Source organism: Sparus aurata, chromosome 17 (assembly GCF_900880675.1).
Source record: "Sparus aurata chromosome 17, fSpaAur1.1, whole genome shotgun sequence".
Taxonomy (NCBI): Eukaryota; Metazoa; Chordata; class Actinopteri; order Spariformes; family Sparidae; genus Sparus; species Sparus aurata.
The window spans coordinates 35,428,993-35,449,531 of record NC_044203.1 but is presented as its reverse complement, the minus strand read 5'-3'; the positions used below and the strand labels follow the sequence as shown (position 1 = coordinate 35,449,531).

General features: G+C 42.2%; 1 protein-coding gene across 2 annotated transcripts in view; it reads right to left on the bottom strand.

Annotated features, from left to right (window-relative positions):
- Window positions 1-20,539, bottom strand: part of bbs9 (Bardet-Biedl syndrome 9) — a 177,929-nt gene that overhangs the window by 15,123 nt on the left and 142,267 nt on the right. The gene's annotated exons all lie outside the window — the stretch shown is intronic.

Here is a 20,539-nt window from a genome sequence, read left to right as displayed (position 1 = left end):
GTAAAGATCAACATCTGCTGGTAAACATCACGTGATGCGATCGAACGCTCCAGAACGACGTCACTAAACAGATGTTTGCTGAATATCGATGATACCGGTGTTAATATATGCAAAAATACCTTGTTTTGAGGTTTATAAATATGTTTTTGGAGGGAACCTTTATTTTGCATTTAACAAAAGAACCCAAGGATCTCAGGAGTTCATGTTCCACCATGGTCAGTCATTGTAACTTGAAATTAAAAGCTACTGCAACACACAATATACAGTGGTTTTTATATTCTGCAAACAAGCAAAACTTCTGTTCTTTCTTCCTTCTTTCAGTCCTTCACTTCCATCCTCCTCATCTCCGACGCCTCTCAGACAATATGTCCTTCTTGGCGTGTCTTCTCGTCAGTCCTTGTCTCGATCCTTTCCTTCTTTCTTTCCTCCCTCCCTCCCTCCCTCGCCCTGACACCTGTTCAGCTTCCTTCCAGACTCTGTAACAGCCCTGGCTCTGTGTTTGTGTGTGAGTTCGCTGTGGTCAGCCATCATTCCTCCTCCTCCTCCTCCTCCTCCTCTTCACCATTTCTGCCAAAGATACATTTCACCTCACCACATCTCCGACGGAAAAGAAAAAACGCGAGTGGTCAGAGAGGAAACCATGAAGGAATATTTCTGAACCCCCCCCCTCGGTGAAAACAAAAGAGACTTTATACTTCTGGAGGTGGGAGTCCATACATCCTCCATTCTCCTCCACCACCATCCATGTATGAAACAAAGAAGCTGTCCTTTGACTCGAGCACGCCGTCGAGCCGCGACGACCACCACGTTGAAAATCAACCTCTCTAATGTGAAGATCTGCTGCTGTCTTTGTTTTATATCCTCGTAAAGTAAATATCTTTTAACTTTTGGACTGTTGACGGAACAACACAAGCAGACTTTAATGTGACACAGGTTTCAACAGACGACATCACATCGTGTGATTCAGAGCTGCAGATCCTCAGAATGAGTGCAAAGTCAGTCACTTCCTGTAAATCACTTCTTAATGTTTTGTTTAGTCTCTCAGTTCTTTTATTCTCCTCGTTGTTGTTTATCTTGTCACCTGTTTGTAATTCATCTTACGTGGTGTTGTCTTCTTATCATCCTTTAATTTTCAACTAGGGATGAGACAATTACAGATTTGATCCCAGATAGTGATAAAAAAACACTCACAATCAGTTGATTATGGTGATTTTTTTTTTTTTATCGGGACCATCGTTAATCGAGATAGTCGTGTATATCTTCACATGCATGACTGACGGTCCTGTATTAGTTTCCTGATTGATTTTGAACTGCTTAATAATCTTATTTAATTTCCAGTTGATTGCTGATCTTTGGATTCCAGTATGTTTTAGTGCAAATTTTAGATTTCATGTACGATTATCAGGATTAATATCGTGTATCGCAATTTTATTGGAAAGGATAATCGTGCCGTGACATTTCTAGTCTCATTACAACGCAAGAAAATATTCAATCAGTGGTCTTTAATTAATCAACACTGGACTCTCTTGATTTATTGAGGGCACATTTCACACCTTTACACTTTATCTGACCTGCTGTGAAATGACTTAAAGACTCTTAAGCTGCAATTAATGTGAAGTCTAAAGATTAAACATCGCCTCAATTTCCATGTTATTAATATCAAAACAAAAATCTCCTGGAAACTATTGGAGATTATTCAAAACATATGAAATTAAAAGTCATTTGTCTCCAAACTGAACCAGTGTTTGTGTTTTCAGTGCAGGTGTTCTTCACCGACATCAGAGAACATTTAAAATTAAATCTGGGAGACAAACTTTGCAAATGAGCTCAGCCTCAAAATATGACACGTATGATAGATATCTGCGCTCCTCCATTGTTTTCCTTGCTAATCTCATATTTTCACGTCTGAGGAGTTTAATAAAACATAAGAAATGTTCCCTGCAGATGACAGACTGACGGTGCAACCACATGATGTTTGTGCAAAGTGTTCAGTGATCCCTCGCCGTGTGTTTGTGTGCATCTGTGGGTGGCATCAAGGTTGCCAGGTTTACGTCTGACAGATTTACCTATCAGCGGTTAACCGCACACACACACACACACACGTAGACAAACACACCAGAACTTCACTGCAAACACACTTTTATGCCGCTGAATCAACCCGGCGGAAAAGTCGTGCCTGGGAACACATGGAGCGCTTTCACAAACACACCAAATTAATTCCACAAACAGCCTTCAAGTAATGCCTAATATACTTTGGGAATTACTCAGTTATTTTAATGACATGTTAGCTTTAACACACACACACACACACACACACACACACACACGCGCGCGCACAACCACGAAGGAATAAATCCACCTCGTCAACGCGACTCATTAATGAAAGTCGGTGTGGCGAATCCATTTCTCACTCTCTCTCCTTCTTTCCGTCATCGACGAGTAAATAAGTCAACAGAATTAAAAGAGGAAGAGTCAGAAGGTTAAATTTGACAATTCCCTGCTCCTGTCACGACTGTGATGGCGTTCCTGTTGCCATGGAGACGCAGACACGCATGTAGGCATGCACAGAGGTAGTAAACATCCTCCACTGTATAATCAAACAGTAACTTAACTCCCTCTTTACTTTCACGCTTCATTTTCAGCTTCCTCCTCCCCTCTGTCCTCCCTCCCTTCCTCCCTCTCTCTCTCTCTCTGCCCTCCTACTATCTGCCTCTCTCGCCCACGCCAGTAAACTCTCAGTTGTGCGTTAATCGCTGCTGCAGTCCTGTAATCACAGCTCCAAACAGCCGACAACATGGCCACCGCTGTCAGCCCGAGCCAGACTGTAAACACGAGCAGGGACGAAGAAAACGACGACTGATGACAAAAACACTAATCACTTCTTTTAATCAACTGACTCCCAGTTTCTGTTTCTGCACCTGTGAGAGAGAAGAAGGTTCAGAGATCACAGAAATATTCACCAGACCTCATCGTTATCACGTACGGGAGAGATGGAGTTAAGAATAGATGGGTTTTTTATTGTGTGTTTTCAAACTATGCAGACAAATGAGGCAGCGGCAGGATACGGGTGTGAGATGATTTAAAATGACAAGAGGACAAAGTGTGGTGAGCGCGGTCAGACTCCAATCACAGGACGCACAGAGTCCAGCTCGAATCTTCAACTGGACAAATCTCACTTCAGTCCACACGGCAAAACATCGGGTACGTTTCAATCCAGCCACTCTTTATGCATATTTTCTATTTCCACATGAAACAACTAAAGCATAAAAGAAAGCCAAAAGATGGAAAAAAGGGTTTGCAATATGTTAAAATGTGAGGACAGTGAAAAGGAGAAGCTGTGGAAACACATTTTGAGATGTGGTACCTTTATCTGGTCAAAGGAGAGCTCAATGCATATTTAAGAAGTACTGTGTTCAGCATAACAATGACACAACAGGCCTTTTTAAGTGCAGTGACATATCAGAGTAACTGGTGCTCCATTAATTGTGTAATATAGTCATTTATTTATGCATGGATACAGGAAATGTATGGACACGTGCACTGATTCACACCTCACAAAAAACTTTCACAACGTTTGAATTAAATGTGTCAAACGCTCCCACAAAGAGCAACTAAACATACTGTAGGAAAAACAGAGAGAATGAGAAGAGAAGGTGAGAGAGAGAGAGAGAGAGAGAAGGAGAGGAGGAGAGAGAGAGAAAAGGAGAGAGAGAAGGTCAAACTGAGAGTTTACAATCTCCACATCTTTGGCAAATCCAGCAAATTTCCTGTTACCACAGGTGTGACCGTGGGTGGAATCAGAGTGTGTGTTTGTGTGTGTTTAAGTGATCCAGCAGAATATATGGCTCATCAGCACACACACACACACACACACACACACACACATTTTTACCTTCACTTTAGAGCTCCTGCTGTATGTTGCCTCCATTTCAAATATATATTTTTTTCTAATCTAACATAAACAACTTTTGAGCAAACGTTGTTTTCTCAGTCTGAACCTGAAGGACGAAGTGCAGGTAGAATAAATATCACACGCTGAAATCAGCTCCATGATCCACAAATCACGCTGTCGTCTAATATAGGTTGACTGTAAAACACTCATGAATGAACGGCACAATGTGTAGAATGGCTGTAACACACACACACACACACACATATATGCAGACAAGTGATTAATCTGACCACTCCTGTACTTGGCCGTGTGTTTCCGCCAGTAAATCTAGGCTCTGGTGGCAGTCTGCATTCCACAAACACACACACTCTCTCGCTCACTCTCTCTCTCACTCTCTCTCACACACACACACACAAACACACACACACTCTCTCTCTCTCTCACTCTCTCACACACACACACACACACACACGGCGTTCAAACCAAACAGCTCATCGTTGACGGAGGGAGAGAGCTCACACAGTCGAACCTGCGCATGCATACACCTGCAGATGAAATACACGACTACCAAAGTATGCATCTGTAAATCCAAGTGCAAACACACACACCCGGAAAATTCACACTCACAGTTATGCAACTGCTGCTGCAGCGAAATCTGGACCGTCAGCGATTCATAAAGTCATGTTCGTTAATTCACCGTCAACACAGAACATTCCAAACACAACGGCAGAAACAACACCGTATCGCACGGCTGACATTATTAATGGAAACGCTGACGATCTCGCACATCCAGCAAACACATTCTGTTTATATTAGAATGTGTTCAAGTTGAAAAATATTTGGAGGCGAATCTCATTCAAAATTTCCAACGTGCAATAATTCATCTTAAAGGACAGAGCTGCCAATCGTCTATACATATATATTAGGGCTGTAACGATACACCAAACTCACGATTCGGTTTGTATCATGATTTTTGACCCACGGTTCAATACAAACCTCGATTTTTTTTTTTTTCTAAATCAAACATTTTATTTATGTAACATTTCAATAACTTATGTATATGATACTTGTCTGATAGTATTGTGGAGGGCGTGTCTATCTGATGCTCTGATAACTGCACAGATCCCTCACTCAACTTACAGAGAAATGTCCCACAAAACAACGTTACAGAACCAAACTAAGGTAACCTAATAACTGTAACTGTCTTTGGCAACAAGTTGAAAATACCACAGCTGTACGTGGAGAAGCGTCCTTCCTCCCGCCCGTCCTACAGACTCCTCGTCACATTTCTGCCCTGCGTCTGTCACCGGCAAAAAAACTTTACCTCACCGAGTGTTTCTGATGAAAAAAATCTCCGCGACGGTCAGCCCTCCGGACCGAGACTTCAATGAACTTTACCCCGGACGACAGTCTCCGTCGGTTTTGATTGACAGGGGAGACACCGGGGAAACCCCTTGAAAACACACACGTCATGTCGCTCTGTGTGAACAAACAACGGCAGAGAATTGGGCGAACGACCGCTGCGGTGTTAATGTGGTGTTACTTACAGCTCATAGGGCTGATCTGGACTGGAAGTTGTGTTGCGATTCTGCTTTCTCACAGCGCGAGACAGGTTCGTGGATCTGAGTGTCGCGATTTCGGCTTCGATACGTGTATCGTTACAGCCCTAATATATATATTATTATTCTTACCGTCAACAATTGTAAGAGAAAACACTTGCAGTGCTTTCAGTTTATCATGTTTGCAGTAAATAAACTGTGAGGTTGCATCCATGGTGTGTAGACTCTGTGTGTGTGTTTGTGTTGTGGTCGACGTTGTCTAATTGTAGAGGGAAGTGTCTGGCAGCGAGCCGGTCCTCTTTATGGCTGAAGATACTCATCATCATCATCATCATCATCAGAGAGAGGAGCATCCTATCATTTAACAACGCTTCACACACACACACACAGCTGAAAATACAGACACAGACACACACCTAACTTAACTGCACAACACACTCACGGCTGTAAAGAAACAGCTGACATCAGATCACACAGACAGCTCCATTGTTCGCCCTGTTTGGACTGGACTAATTTATCGTATAGCCCACCTTGGCTAATCTAATCATGTGAGGAACAGACCAGAATACACACACAGTCTCACACAGTCCTAAATTTACAGTTTGCGATAAGGTTGGGGGCTAAACAGGAAACAGGAAGTGTGTGTGGAATTGTGGGAAACACCGACTGTCAGCTTGAACTGGGCCGCCACTCAGCCAACACTGAACATGAAAGTCAACTGAGGATTAATGTTTGATGTTTAGTTAGCGTACAGCATCGCTAAAGGTTTGGACAGACACGTTCTGTCATGACGGTTCTGTGCTTCAACACGACAAACAACTTGACTTCAAAGCTTTAGCTTCAATTTCAGCCTCCTAACACATTCAGTGGGTTCACGGTGTGAGAATCAAAGCAATGCAAACTGTACCTGGGAAAGGTGAATAAAAAGGTCTTCACTGTCCATCACTGATAATTCAACATCAGTGAGGGATTAATAAACTCCCTTAAAGGTCAGTTTTATAGAGTTGTGTTCAAGTTTAATTCCCAATCCGTCAAATACTGACACTTTGGGATGTTTTGGCTGAAAATCAGCACATTAAAGGGATATTCCAGTGTAAGTTTAATCCATGGTCTAAATCACCGTGAAACTGTGTTAGACTCCCTCTCGAGAGATCAAGTTAGCAGACCGCTAATTTACGGAGTTTTATCAACCTCAGAAACGACCGCACGACAACAATACACTACAGTAAATGGATCCAAATATAAACCGCCACCAAAAAGCCACAAATAATGCTCAGAACAGCACCAAACTTCAGCAACAGTACAAATAGGGTCTCAGCACATAGTCCGGGGCATCTAACCTCCGCTAGCTTAGCTGGATTTCTATTGTGAAGCTAAAAACAGATTTCAACTCTCCTCCATCAGCTTCCGGGTCGGGGAAGTCCCGACACGACGATTTACCGAGTGCGGTTAGAAATGCTTCAATTCCGTTCTTTTCCCTGTCCGCTCTCGATAATAACTGTTATAAACTGGCAGGTAAGACACATATGAACTTTGATTGCTTTTCCATGGAGTCATAATCATACATTTTCATCCATGAGCCGCGGAACTCTACTGCACTCGGTAATCGACTCGTCGGGACTTCCCGTCAACAGGAAGCTGCTGCAGAAGAGTGGTAAATTTAGTCAGCTTTTCAGTAGAAATCCAGCTAAGCTAGCGGTTTGCTAACTTGATCTCTCGAGAGGGAGTCTAACACAGTTTCCCGGTGATTTAGACCATGGATTAAACTTACACCGGAATATCCCTTTAACCTCATAGTCATAGTTTCGTTCAAAATCAAATGTACACAGCCAAAACAACAGAAAAGATATTGCTGTCCAAAGACTGATGAACAACACTTGCATACAAACCAACAGCTGCATAAAAGTCTTCAAAATTATATCATGATCTTGATAATCTATCTATCTATCTTTAGCAGTATTGTATGCACATGTCCAGTAGCCAGTGAGAACATTCAGAACCAGAAACCCTCAAAATATGATTCACTGACATCAAACGAAGTCTCGGATGCCGATAAAATCCACAAGCTCGAGTGCCACTATTGTTTCTAACACAAAGTTAGAATCCAAACTCAGAAGGTGAGAGTCCAGAGCTTTACGCCTGTCAGCAGACAGACAAACAAAAGAGAGTCTGTCACTTTCTGAATGTGACCGACACGTTTGATGTCAAAGGCAGAGCGACTGAACCGCAACAGAAACATCCAACAAACTCTCTCGCGGCTGACAGACTTCTATAATTTCACAGTGGTTATGAGTCAGTCAGGTACTTGTGCATACCTCCTATGCACAATTAGCAGTGGGTAAAGGGACTTGGCAGAACATTTGGAGGTTCCTGACGTAACAGCCTCAGAGAGTTCATTTAGAGTTTCTTGAGGAGCCCTGCAGGGATATTTTTACTGGTGTGAGGAGGAGGAGGAGGAGGAGGAGGAGGAGGAGGAGGAGGAGGAAGGAGGTGTTAAAGGCAGCGCTGACACAACAGATAACATCGTCTCATAATACAACTTATCACACACTCTCCTCTCAAATGTCCACACGTGTGAGGAGATTGTGAGTTACGGTCGTGTGTGAAGACGTGAGCGAGAATACTGCTGTCTTTGTGTGTGTGTGTGTGTGTCTGTGTGCACAACATGAGAATTATGTGGCATGAGTGTGAATGTTTGTGTGTGTGAAAACTCAAAGAAAACAAGCACACTGAACACTGGTAGAAATGAAGTGTGTGTGTGTGTGTGTGTGTTTTTGGCCGTGAAGATGAATGAAGGTTGTGACACTTTTCTAAAGCAAACAACTCTCTGTTTGTTCTCTCTCCATCAATTCACCAGCCTGCCTGCAGTGTGTGTCTGTGTGTGTGTGTGTGTGTGTGTGGTGTGTGTGTGTGTGTGTGTGTGTGTGTGTGTGTGTGTTTCTGTTTGTTTCTGTACAGTGCGGCTGTGTGACCGAAGGTTTCATTTTATGAGGTGAGAAGTTATTTTCAAGGGGGAGGTCACTGCACACCATTATGACAGAATATAATTACACTTCCTTAACTTAATTAGTACGTATAATTACGTTTTTGTTTTCCTTGTGAGCACAGATTAATTATTCTGAGGTCAAACCGTCTTCTCATTATAACTCGGTATCACAGTTTTTCTTCCTGAGAGTGTGAATACCTGCCAGCACCGACTGGTTTATACAAGCCAGTACTTTTCCAGACACACAACTGTTGGAACAAACATCCGTTTAAGAATTTTGAGGGAATTGGGGTTTGATACAACAAACTACCTTCTAAAATATATAAGAACATACAGTATAAGACACTTCTCACCCCCAAGATAACTCAGGTAGGTGTTCACATCCATCACGAGGAGTCTTATGTTTTTTTGGTTTTCCGTATTTCAATGTCATTTTATTTTATGTTCCCCCCTCTGGACAATAACTCGTGTATATATCTGGACCTCTTATTCAGCTGCAGCAGATTAAAATAACTACTACGGATATTGACTTGAAAATGTAATAACGGGAATTATCGGTAACAGGTTTTTATAACCGATGTTTGTTCTGTAGGCTTCAGCATTTCCGAGCCAGCATGAACGCAGCACGGGACGTTTACAGGCACATGCTCGATGGCGTATAACAACAACAACAACACGCTAGACTCGTGAGTTGCTAACCGTGGCTAACAAGCTTGCGCGCCCGGTGCATGAGATGTCTGCGGTTTGGAACTATTTCCAAGTGTCACCTACGAATAATAAATGTGCAGTTTGCAGTGACTGCAAAGCGTTGGTTATGCGAGGAGGAAAAGAGGTGTCTTCCTTTAATACATCAAATTTCATCACCCACTTCAAGAAGAATCATGCAGAGTTGCACGCTACATTTGTGCAGCAAAGTGATGAAAAGAAGCAACAGCCGACACCAAGATGCCGGACAGTTTTGGTGTAAAAAAGCCTGCAGATATCGGCATCGGAAATTAAGAGTTGGACAATAACAGAATATCGGATATCGGCAGAAAAGCCAATATCGAGCATCCCAAATAACTACTGCAGTTATAATCTGAGTAAGTGTTTGTGTGGTAGCAGTCCACAAAGGCAAATCTGTGCTCAGCCTCTCCCATCAGTAACTCTCTGTCTTTATATCAACAAAAGCACACTGAGACTCTTTGACTGTGTGATCACACAGGCTGTAATATCTCTGAGTGTCTGTGTGGACAACAGGTGCTGTTTTTATGTTTTACTCCACTTTCTCTGCCTTACATTTAAATAAGTTCCGCAAAAAGGAAGAGCAAATAGTACAGAAGCTGCCTCTACGTTAAAAGGAAATGCTTTCTGTTGATCATTTACAGTCACTCTGAATCTGAGACTTTGTTCTGCTGTTAAATAAACTTCTGCTGACAAACGATTGAATACAGAGACGACGACTTTTAACAGAAAGGAAACCTGGTGCATGACATGAGGTGGTGAACATGGTTCCTTGCTTTTAGTTTGGGAGAAGAAATTGAAACTCAGAATCATATTATTTACAATATTAATTAGCTAATAATACAAATTTGGAAATATTCATTTATTCCCATAATTGAATAAACAAAGTAGAACAGTATGAAATTATGTTGGCGGGGGTTATTAATGTAATAAAGCATGACAGATGATACAATTATTCTTCCTTCAGATAAAGTCTATAATAAAGGATGAATAACTACATTAATTTATATTCTGCATTGAAGCATTTTCCTGTCGCTGTGCGATCATTCACCATCGATCAGTATCTGACACATGATCCACAAACAGAAAGTTATTTTACAGTTACATCAGTCAGCTAAAATGAATTAATGATGACTTCCTCATTTCTTTCAGCCATGTAAAGACAAGTCTCATGATAAGATAGTAAAGTAAAAACACAATTAATCAGTTTATACTGTGTTGAAAAGACGCAAAGTAATATTTAAGCCATTCTGGGTTCTAAATTTCAAAGAGTAAAAAAGGGTAATTATGTAAAAATGGACCCTGTTGAGGTCATACAGCCAACGACAAATCTTTGGCTCATTGCTTCAGTGTGAAATTGTGAATTTCGTCCAAGCTAATAAAAGAAAACTGAGTGTTTAACCGCTGATACGCATCTGCATCCGTCTCTCAAAGTAGGCACGGTGATTCAGAGTTCATGACCCGAACCCACTGCTGCAGCACAGAACCAGCAGCGTTATTACACACCAATAATACGAGGGTACTGTATCGGTGTAAGACTATAGGTTTGGAGTCTGACTCGGTGGTCCTCTGCTACAGATCATATTAACCATATCACATAATCATAAACACATTAAAATAGGAATGTAGGAACCGAGCCTGATTGTTATACAATATGCACATGGCCCCTCTTAAACCCTGATTGCACTGATAGAGCTCCACTGAAGTGAGTAATAGAAACAATAAATAGGAGCGTATACATCGATCCGTCTATCGTGCCGCCTCTGTTGAGCAGCTGAAGCATCAGGAACAGAGTCTGAAACCACAGCGTCACTGCTGCCTGACGCTCGGTGTGGAATACATGAATCTGGATGAAATATCATACGTGTATGAATTAACATACGTACGCACGCACGGACACATGAATGTGGTCTGAAGGAAGCCGTGTATTTATACTGCTGTCACACTCGCAGATGGAGATGGATAAGTTGTGAGGGACGGAGGAGGCTTTGAAGCTGATCCGCCTGCTAACACACACACTGCCGCTGTGGTTAGCGTGAACTGTGGTTTATATTATCGGTGAATGTGAATGTGAACTTCAGCTCTCTGCGGTCCATCAACCGCGCTGTAGAAAATAAAAGGATGAACATATATATTGCTGAGGTTGAATCTAATCCCAGTTCGGGACGACATTTAGGTTTATTTTTGGTCTGATGGAAAATGTTTCTGCGTCCTATTCTAGGATGAGAACTGTTACAGAAGCCGCCTGTAACAATTTCCCAAGTTAGGAATCATAAGTTAGGATGGCAAAGACCTGTAAATTCAAAGTATCAGCCAACTGATAACAGTCTAGTTGCTGTTCTTGAGCTACAGAATGGAACGAAAAAGGTGTTTTCTGAGCTCACGGTGACCTTTGACAATCAACTGATTCAGTTAATCTCCGAGTCCAAGTGGATATTTGCGCCAAATTTGGCGTTTTTGACATCTCATCATGAGAATAGGACGGAGGGACGGATGGACATCCACCGCTTTCAATGACGCGGAGGCATAAAAAATGTCAGCACCACTGTTATCAGGCCTGGATGGCAAACAACAAGAACACTAAAATATCATAACTGAAAGGATCCTCAAAGCACGTGTCGGAGAAGTTAGCATCAATGTTAGCCTGTTAGCTTTATATTTCCCTCAGCATGAATTAAAGGGATATTCCGGTGTAAGTTTAATCCATGGTCTAAATCACCGTGAAACTGTGTTAGACTCCCTCTCAAGAGATCAAGTTAGCAGACCGCTAGCTAACATAGTTTTAGCATCCTCAGAAACGACCGCACGACAACAATACACTGCAGTAAATGGATCCAAATATAAACCGCCACCAAAAAGCCACAAATAATGCTCAGAACAGCACCAAACTTCAGCAACAGTACAAATAGGGTCTCAGCACATAGTCCGGGGCATCTAACCTCCGCTAGCTTAGCTGGATTTCTATTGTGAAGCTAAAAACAGAGTTCAACTCTCCTCCATCAGCTTCCGGGTCGGGGAAGTCCCGACGTGACGATTACCGAGTGCGGTTAGAAATGCTCAATTCCCTTCTTTTCCCTGTCCGCTCTCGATAATAACTGTTATGAACTGGCAGGTAAGACACATATGAACTTTGATTGCTTTTCCATGGAGTCATAATCAGACATTTTCATCCATGAGCCGCGGAACTCTACTGCACTCGGTAATCGACTCGTCGGGACTTCCCGTCAACAGGAAGCTGCTGCAGAAGAGTGGTAAATTTAGTCAGCTTTTCAGTAGAAATCCAGCTAAGCTAGCGGAGGTTAGATGCCCCGGACTATGTGCTGAGACCCTATTTGTACTGTTACTGAAGTTTGGTGCTGTTCTGAGCATTATTTGTGGCTTTTTGGTGGGAGTTTATATTTGGATCCATTTACTGCAGTGTATTGTTGTCATGCGGTCGTTTCTGAGGTTGATAAAACTCTGTAAATTAGCGGTCTGCTAACTTGATCTCTGGAGAGGGAGTCTAACACAGTTTCACGGTGTGTTATACCATGGATTAAATTTACACCGGAATATCCCTTTAATTCATGCTGAAGGAAATATAAAGCTAACAGGCTAACATTGATGCTAACTTCTCCGACATGTTACACCAGAATATCCCTTTAAGAGGTTCATTCAGTATCCTCTCCTACACCAGCATGGTTCACTCATGTTTTACTCTCCTATATTGATGAAACAGTGGTTGCACTTAAGAGGCAGGACTCGCCCTGAGTTCTCATGATGGAGTCAGACTCGTTAACGGGAACCTTTATGCTGACACTGTGATGTTGTAAAGTGGAGTGACTGTAATTTGACTCATTTTGGCAAAAATACATTATCAGCTGTCCAAACATGAACAATACAGCCACAGGGGTTTACGCTACATGCTGATACATAACCTCCATATCAACACAGCACTGAGGCATGATTAGGGCGTTGATTAGGACAAAATACGCTGCACTTAATTCTACTGATTAATTAAAAACTTTTTTTTTTTAAAGTGTATCACGAGCTCTCTGCTTTAGGGTCATTCCACCAAACACTCCCAGCGCCTGTCTCACTCTCTGAGAGTGTCTGTCTCTCAGCACCGACTCTAAAGGGTCCTTTCATGGATGTGATGGATGGCCACCAGTGTGTGTGTGTGTGTGTGTGTGTGTGTGTGTGTGTGTGTGTGTGAGATATGGTAAAATATATGAATACTCAAACATAGCGTGCTGACTCTAAGGCCTCGGAGGGTTCATTCTTCAGCACCCCTGTTTAATGACACCATTTATCTCAGACCCTGTGTGTGTGTATGTGTGTGTGTGTATGTGTGTGTGTGTGTGTGTGTGTGTGTGTGTGTGTGTGTGCACGCATAACTACTTAAACAAAAACACTTAAGGTACTTAAAGCTACTTGTTCTGAGGATAATGGGAAAAGGTGCCATTTAAGAGAGGGATTAATCTATGAATGAGCATTAAAAGGGGGTCTGAGAAGAACAGAATAAAGAACCGGACCCCAAAGAACTTAAAGTCCAGGTGCTGAGTGGGTGATGAGACGGCTGGTTGGTTTGTCCCAGACGGGTTTAAAGAATTTGCTCGTCAGCGGAGTCGTTACGAGCCTCGTCATCCTTCCACCGACCTCTGACCTCGCCTGGAAGAGTCCAAATGTCGCCATGTTTTCGTACTTTTTGAACGTGTTGACTTCTTCATACAAGGACGAAGAGACAGAATAACTCTTGGACTTTAAATAATACCAAGATCAATGAGAAGCCTCGATGCTGTTTGGCTGCCAGGGTAGGATCAGTTCCTTCATCTGCAGTGACACGAATGTTTGTCTGCAGCTCTATAATAATAATAATAATAAGCCTCTTTTAAACTGTACGTAAAGACAGTAATCCTCCAGCAGTCGGCTTAGTCTCAGCATTAACTGGATGATAGTTTAATTCCATTGGTGTTGAGAAAATCCAGAGTATGAGCTGCTCTAAACTGAGACTGAAACCACAGACAGGTAGGAAGACGGAGAGGTCTCCAGGTAGAGGGAGGAGGTCATGGGAGAGAGAGTGTGCTTACAGAGGAGAGGAAATCATCCCAGCAGCCTCTCTCTCTTTCAGACACAACCATACATACACCACATCACCCCGAGGGGAGGAGGTTATGTTCCCTGTGGTCACATCCCCAGTCAGAGGAAGAGACCAGTTTCCTCTAAAACACCAAACCTGGGTGTGTAAATGGTTCCAGGCTCCTAATATTTGTTTAACCCCCCTGAGAAATTCAGAGTAAATACAGTCTGGTTAGAGTTTGGCTGATTAATGTAAAATCATCACATTTAGTCGTGTGTGTGTGTGTGTGGTAAACGACTGCACCGCTGTATGTGTGAAATAATGAAATGTATGTGCAGCAGTCAGATGTATTCAGTTGCATTTTTATATAACTGTTTGTTTTCATATTTTTCAAAATAAAAGGGATTTCAGTCGATCAGTATGTTCGTTCAGTGAGGAGTCAGATTGTAGGGAGTGTTTTTTTTTAAATCTGTGAACAGAAATATATAAACTACAATCTTGAGTTACATGTTGAAACGATTTGCAATCCTGCAGAGATGCTGCGACAAAAAGTTTTGTGCAGATGGATTAACTGATCACGATACAGTCCAGCAGGTAGTTTCTGTTTGTGTATGGATTAATGAGACAAGGTACGTGCCCTTCAGTCAGATTTAAAGGGGATTGTAGGTAAAAATCTGCACTTTGGAAAGAGCGAGGAACGCTAACTGCTTCCCCCTGCTTCCAATCTCTATGCTAAGCTAGGCTAATTGCCCCCCTCGCTCTATAGTTCCAAACTCAATGCGCAGACAAACAAATAATAGAGATCATATCAGAACTGTTTTCTTCTTAACAATGTTGAAACTGAGAGAAATCTGTACTTTTATTCAAGGTATTAAGGTGTGAATTTCTTTTGGTCTCTATAACTTATGAGGAAATGTGAGATGAGAGATGAAACGTCGGAGAGTGAGGAAGGAAGCCAGCAAGGGTGACCAAACGTAACGCGAGTAAAACTTTAAAATACGACCTCGTCTGTGAACGTTTCTGCCTGAGTCGTGTAGATTTAAGGATGTTTAAGTCTGAAAACATCTCCCATATTCTCACACTACTTACAGCTTTTGTTTTGTTCAGATTCAACCGAACCAACACAGGTTCTTTTCAAACTGTTTGGACGGCGATGGATTCAATTACCAAGCCTGTGATCCTCTAATCGGTCAGGAGGACGGTGTCGACCATCCGAACTATATCCTGCTGACGACACGTGGACAGAAACGAGAGAGAGAGCGGCAGAGAAGGAAGAGGGAGAGAGAGGGAGACAGACGGGAGAGGAAGTGTGTACATTCCAGGATAATCCTGATAGGACGTACCCATCGGGTTCCAGCCAGGACACAACTACATACCATGTTGACGTAGCAGGAACACACACACACGCACACATATATACACACTTGCGTGGTTTTGGCAGTGCCGATTATTTATGAGCTGGTGGTTTAGCATTGTTTGTTAAGGGCTTGTGTGAAAGGATGTTGGTACTTAGAAGAGTGTGTGTGAGAAAACTGTACATGTGTGTTGGTTAAATATCACACTGAGATTATTCAAAGAGAATTATTTAAAGAATGAAAGAGAATGACCCTGCAAAATGTGTGAGTGTGTGTGTGTGTGTGTGTGTGTGTGTGTGTGTGTGTCTAAACACAGAGTGTATATTTGCTCCGGTACAATGGAAACAAAGACGGCAGTGTGTCCTGCAGAGAGAGAGAGGGGGAGAGAGACATAGAGAGCATATAACTTATTTATCTGACATGGAACTTTTTGTATTCCACATGCCCATAAATCTGCTGAAACTATAACCCTCCACAGTGTAACCACACACACACACACACACACACACACACACACACACTCTGTAATGTGTGAGGTATTGTGTTTAACATGTTAGGAACAATAAAAGGTCAAAGGTCAGACGTTCGCGGAGCAAACACAGGACAAAACCTCCTGTCACGTTATCAGATAACATTATATTACATGTACTTGTTTTAAATTCTTTATCACAACAGGAAACTCTGAACAAATGTCCTGTTGGAGTCATCAATAGAGAAACTGTTTGTACCGTTTGTGCCACGTTTTGTACTTTTAAACACTTCCCACAACAACGATACAGCTGCAATTATTAATCGACTAATCAATTAGTTGTCGGCAACAAATCAGATGAAACGATCCAATGGTAAAAAATATTAATATCTTTGGGTTGTGGACAAATAACAAAATAAGACACTCAAAGACGTCATCTCAGGCTTTAGGAAACACTGATCTGATATTTGTCACCATTATCAGACCAAATCAGGCAAATGATCGATAAACTGAAAAAATAATAGACGGATTCATCAGGAATGAGAATAATTGCTCATGTAAAAACACTCACATTCTTTACAGTATTACATGTAAACTTGTTTGCAGTAGACACACACACACACACACACACACACACACACACACACACACACACACACACACACACACACACACACACACACACACACACACACAGGAGAAGGAGATGTGGGCCATTTGTTGCAGCCTTCCTACCTGCAGAGCTAACTCTAGCATTTCATTTTGATGGTGCTTAGCAGAGAGGAGAAATAGTGTGTGTGTGTGTGTGTGTGTGTGTGTGTGTGTGTGTGTGTGTGTGTGTGTGTGTGTGTGTGTGTGCGCGTGTGTGTGTGAGTGTGTCTTCTCTTTTAAATAGATATCTCTTCCTGTTCTCTTTTTTTCCCTTTCTATCTTCCTGGCAGCCGAGACTTTCTGTTCATTTTTATGGTCGAGGAACTTTTTGTTGTCTTGAGATTAAATTATGAGAATATAGAATAAACAAACTCAGCCACATCTTTATTTTGATCTGCACAATATAATGTGTCAGTCTCTGACTCTGTCTTCCAAGGACGGCCTCCGATATGTTCATAGTTTTAGACCAGTCAAGGTCACAGTTTGGGAAGGTGGTGGTTTTTGGTTAAATATTTAAAGCTCCGGGCTTCAATCAGTGTTGGTGTTTTCAATATTCAACCAAAACCAGGATCATTGACAGGACCAATAAAAAAGTCAAGAGTGGTTTAGTGTGCCGGAGTGGAAACAAATTTAAAATGTTGGTAGGCAACAATTTAGTAGAACAATCAATAAAAATGTTGTGTTATAATCTGGGTGGCATTACGGTTCCTGCAACACTGACTGACAACTTCTGTCAAGTAACAGTCGAACCAAACATTAAATTCAGTCATTATCTCGAGCTGATGGAGAGTCAGTTCTGTCAATGTTTAGAAATCCACAGAACAGCGTTGAAGCATTCTCCTAAAGAATTGAAGAAGCTGGGGCCATAAAAAAAGCCTACGAAAAAAATAAAACTAAGTGCAAAGTGGCTCCATATAACTAGTCTGGCACAATCTCAGTCTCTGCAAAGCCTCAGGCTCCTGAAGTGATTTGAAAAGACACTAGATGAGTTTATGCACCAACAGCAGACAGAGTGAAGATTCCAGCATTTACAAATTATCTAATTGTTGTAAAATGTGGGATTTCGGGGCTTCTGGAGACGTTATGTTCAACAACATCTACTTCAGTTACTTACGAGAAGGATCCAGAGATGTTTTGTGGACTTTAAAACTTCATCTGACTTTCCATCAGCATGGGGTTAATGAGGTAATGACTGAATTTACATTTTTGTAGAGCTGTCCCAAACGATTATTTTTCAAACGAATAATCTAGCGATTAATTTAACGTTACATGACCAAACAAAAGTAACTTAGTTACTGTAACTGTCATTGGTAACTTAAATGAGGAAAAAAATACCACAGTTGTAGGCGGAGCAGCGTCCTTCCTCCCGCCTGTCCTACCGACTCCTCGTCACATTTCTAGCCGAAAAACAGCGTCTGTCACCGGCAAAAAACTTTAACTCACTCAAGTGGTTGTGTTGATATAAATCACCGAGACCGTCAGCCCTCCCGACCGAGACTTCAGTGAACTTTCCCCCAGAAAACAGCCTGAGTCCCTGCGAGTGACGAGTCAGACAGCGACCAGTTTACTGATGGCGAGGGTTTAGATTGACAGGAGGACACCTGGGAATGTGTAAATTACATGGCGGTTCGTCTTTACTCCAGCGGTGTTTCATTCTGTGTGAATGACCAACAGCGGAGAATTGACGAACCGCCGCTGCTGCGTTAATGCAGCATCTCTGTTTGAGAGGGGCTATTCTCAGTTTCCGCAGGTCCCACCACTTCCTGATTGGGACGACGCGTCAACGCAAATAATTCATGTCGACGAATTTATGTCGACGAATTTATGTCGTCAATGACGTCGAATACGTTGATGCGTCGTCCCAGCACTAGATTTTTGAGTGAACTGTTCCTTCAGTTTTAAATATGTGACAGTAATATATCTATGGGACCGGGTTGTGGTGGGTGTACAGACAGTTTTAACGGCATTGATTCATAGGGGCCATCTTTTAATCTGTAATGAATCACCAGCAGCTCCGGAGGTGTTTCTCTGTTGGTGCGATTTGAGGGTTTCCAGACAGAAGAAAAATCAGACGGTAATCATCATGTGGTTCCACGTGCAGCAACGATCAGAAGAGGGATATAAACACAGCTGAGGAGGATGAGTTTCAGGCTGCCGCGTCGAATGAGGACAACGGTTAGACTGGAGCGATGCTGCGTGAAGTGAATTATGAGAAAATGACCTCAGACACTTTCCACGTCTCTTCCCCTCTCTCTCTCTCTCTCTCTCTCTCTCTCTCTGTTGCTTTTTATGGGGTGACATCACCGACTCGCCCTCTCTTATCAGCTCTCTCGTCTCTCCATCTGCTCTTCACACTTTGTTTCTCTCTCACATTCATCTCCGCAATCTGCGAGCGCTCTCTGAGGACACTCATCCCTCTGTGTGTGTGTGTGTGTGTGGTTATTTATGGCATCTGTGTGGGGAAGAAGGGGAGGAAAGATGGATGGGAATTAGAGAGAGAGAGAGAGAGACAGGAAAGGCCAGATTACCTCATCTTTATCGCAAAAAAAAAAGACTCTCAAAGCCCTCCAGCGTCACCTTCCAGTGTGTTTCATATAACGATTTGGGGCATTTGCCATTTTAATCTCTGCTGCGTCTCGGAGGTTTGAGTATGTGTCAGTAGGACACACCTGGCTATCAGGGTGGGAACATCAGCGGGATCGTCACTCCCTCGGTTTCCATGAACACACACAAACATGTAGAATATGATGAAAAATAGAGAGGATGAAGAGCAAGAAGAGAGGGATGTGAGAGAGGGAAGGAAACGGGTGTGAACGAGATGACGTAGGAAAAGAAAGTGAGGGATGAAAGACACAAGAGATTGGAGAAGACTAGAGGACAGAGGATGAGAGCAGAGACGAGAGGGGGAAAAGGAAGAAGGTAAAAGTTATACGTGAAGAAAGATAAAGAAGAAAGAGAGGCAGAGAGGTGAGGAGGAAAGAAAAAAAGTGAAACCAAACAGAGAAAAGTTGAGAAAAGGGAAGAAAGTTGGTTGAAAAAGCTTCATATAACATAAAATAAGACGGTCTGACATTGTTGTTTGATTGGGCTGAGATCAAAACATGTGATTTGGAGGAAACTGTCTTGATCAACACAATAAATCTGGAATATTTTAATTTCATCGTATAGTTCACAGCCATAACAAACATGCAGCCAACGGTCTGATTTCTAAACCAGTCTGAACATCACACAGCTGACTTTAACAACCGTAACTGTATTTGAGAGGAAATAAAAGAGCGACACTGGACGTTGATATGCTAAACACATGCAGATACTAAATAAAAAATCCAAACAACAATAATAATGTGGTGATTATCGTGATATCGTCTCCGCGTTAAATCAAAGTAAGTCAACAGTTTGGAGTTGAAAGATGTGTAAAACAGACACACAGATGCACCGAGCAGGTTTTCTCCAGCTTCTCTGAGCACCGAGCCAAGTTTAACATGTGCAGAGCAGTTTGGGTGTGTGTGTGTGTGTGTGTGTGTGTGTGTGTGTGTGTGTGTTTGTTTGGAGTGTGTGTGAGGGAACAGAAGGAGAACGAGAGAGAGATATATTAACGTGTGTGCGTGACAGAGCTAGAGAGAGCATAAACCTTTAGGAAAGAATGAGGTGAAAGAGAAAAAAAAAAACAAGTGAAGGAAAAATAGAGGAGAGGAAGGATTTCAGAGAAAAAGATCAACTGATGGAAACCAGCGGGGAAAAAAGAAAAGGAGGAAGCAAATACTGAGGAAGTGAAGTGAAGTGAAAACAGATAGATGAAAAGAAGAAAAGGCAGCACTTAAAGAGCGCTGCTGCTGCTCTGGATG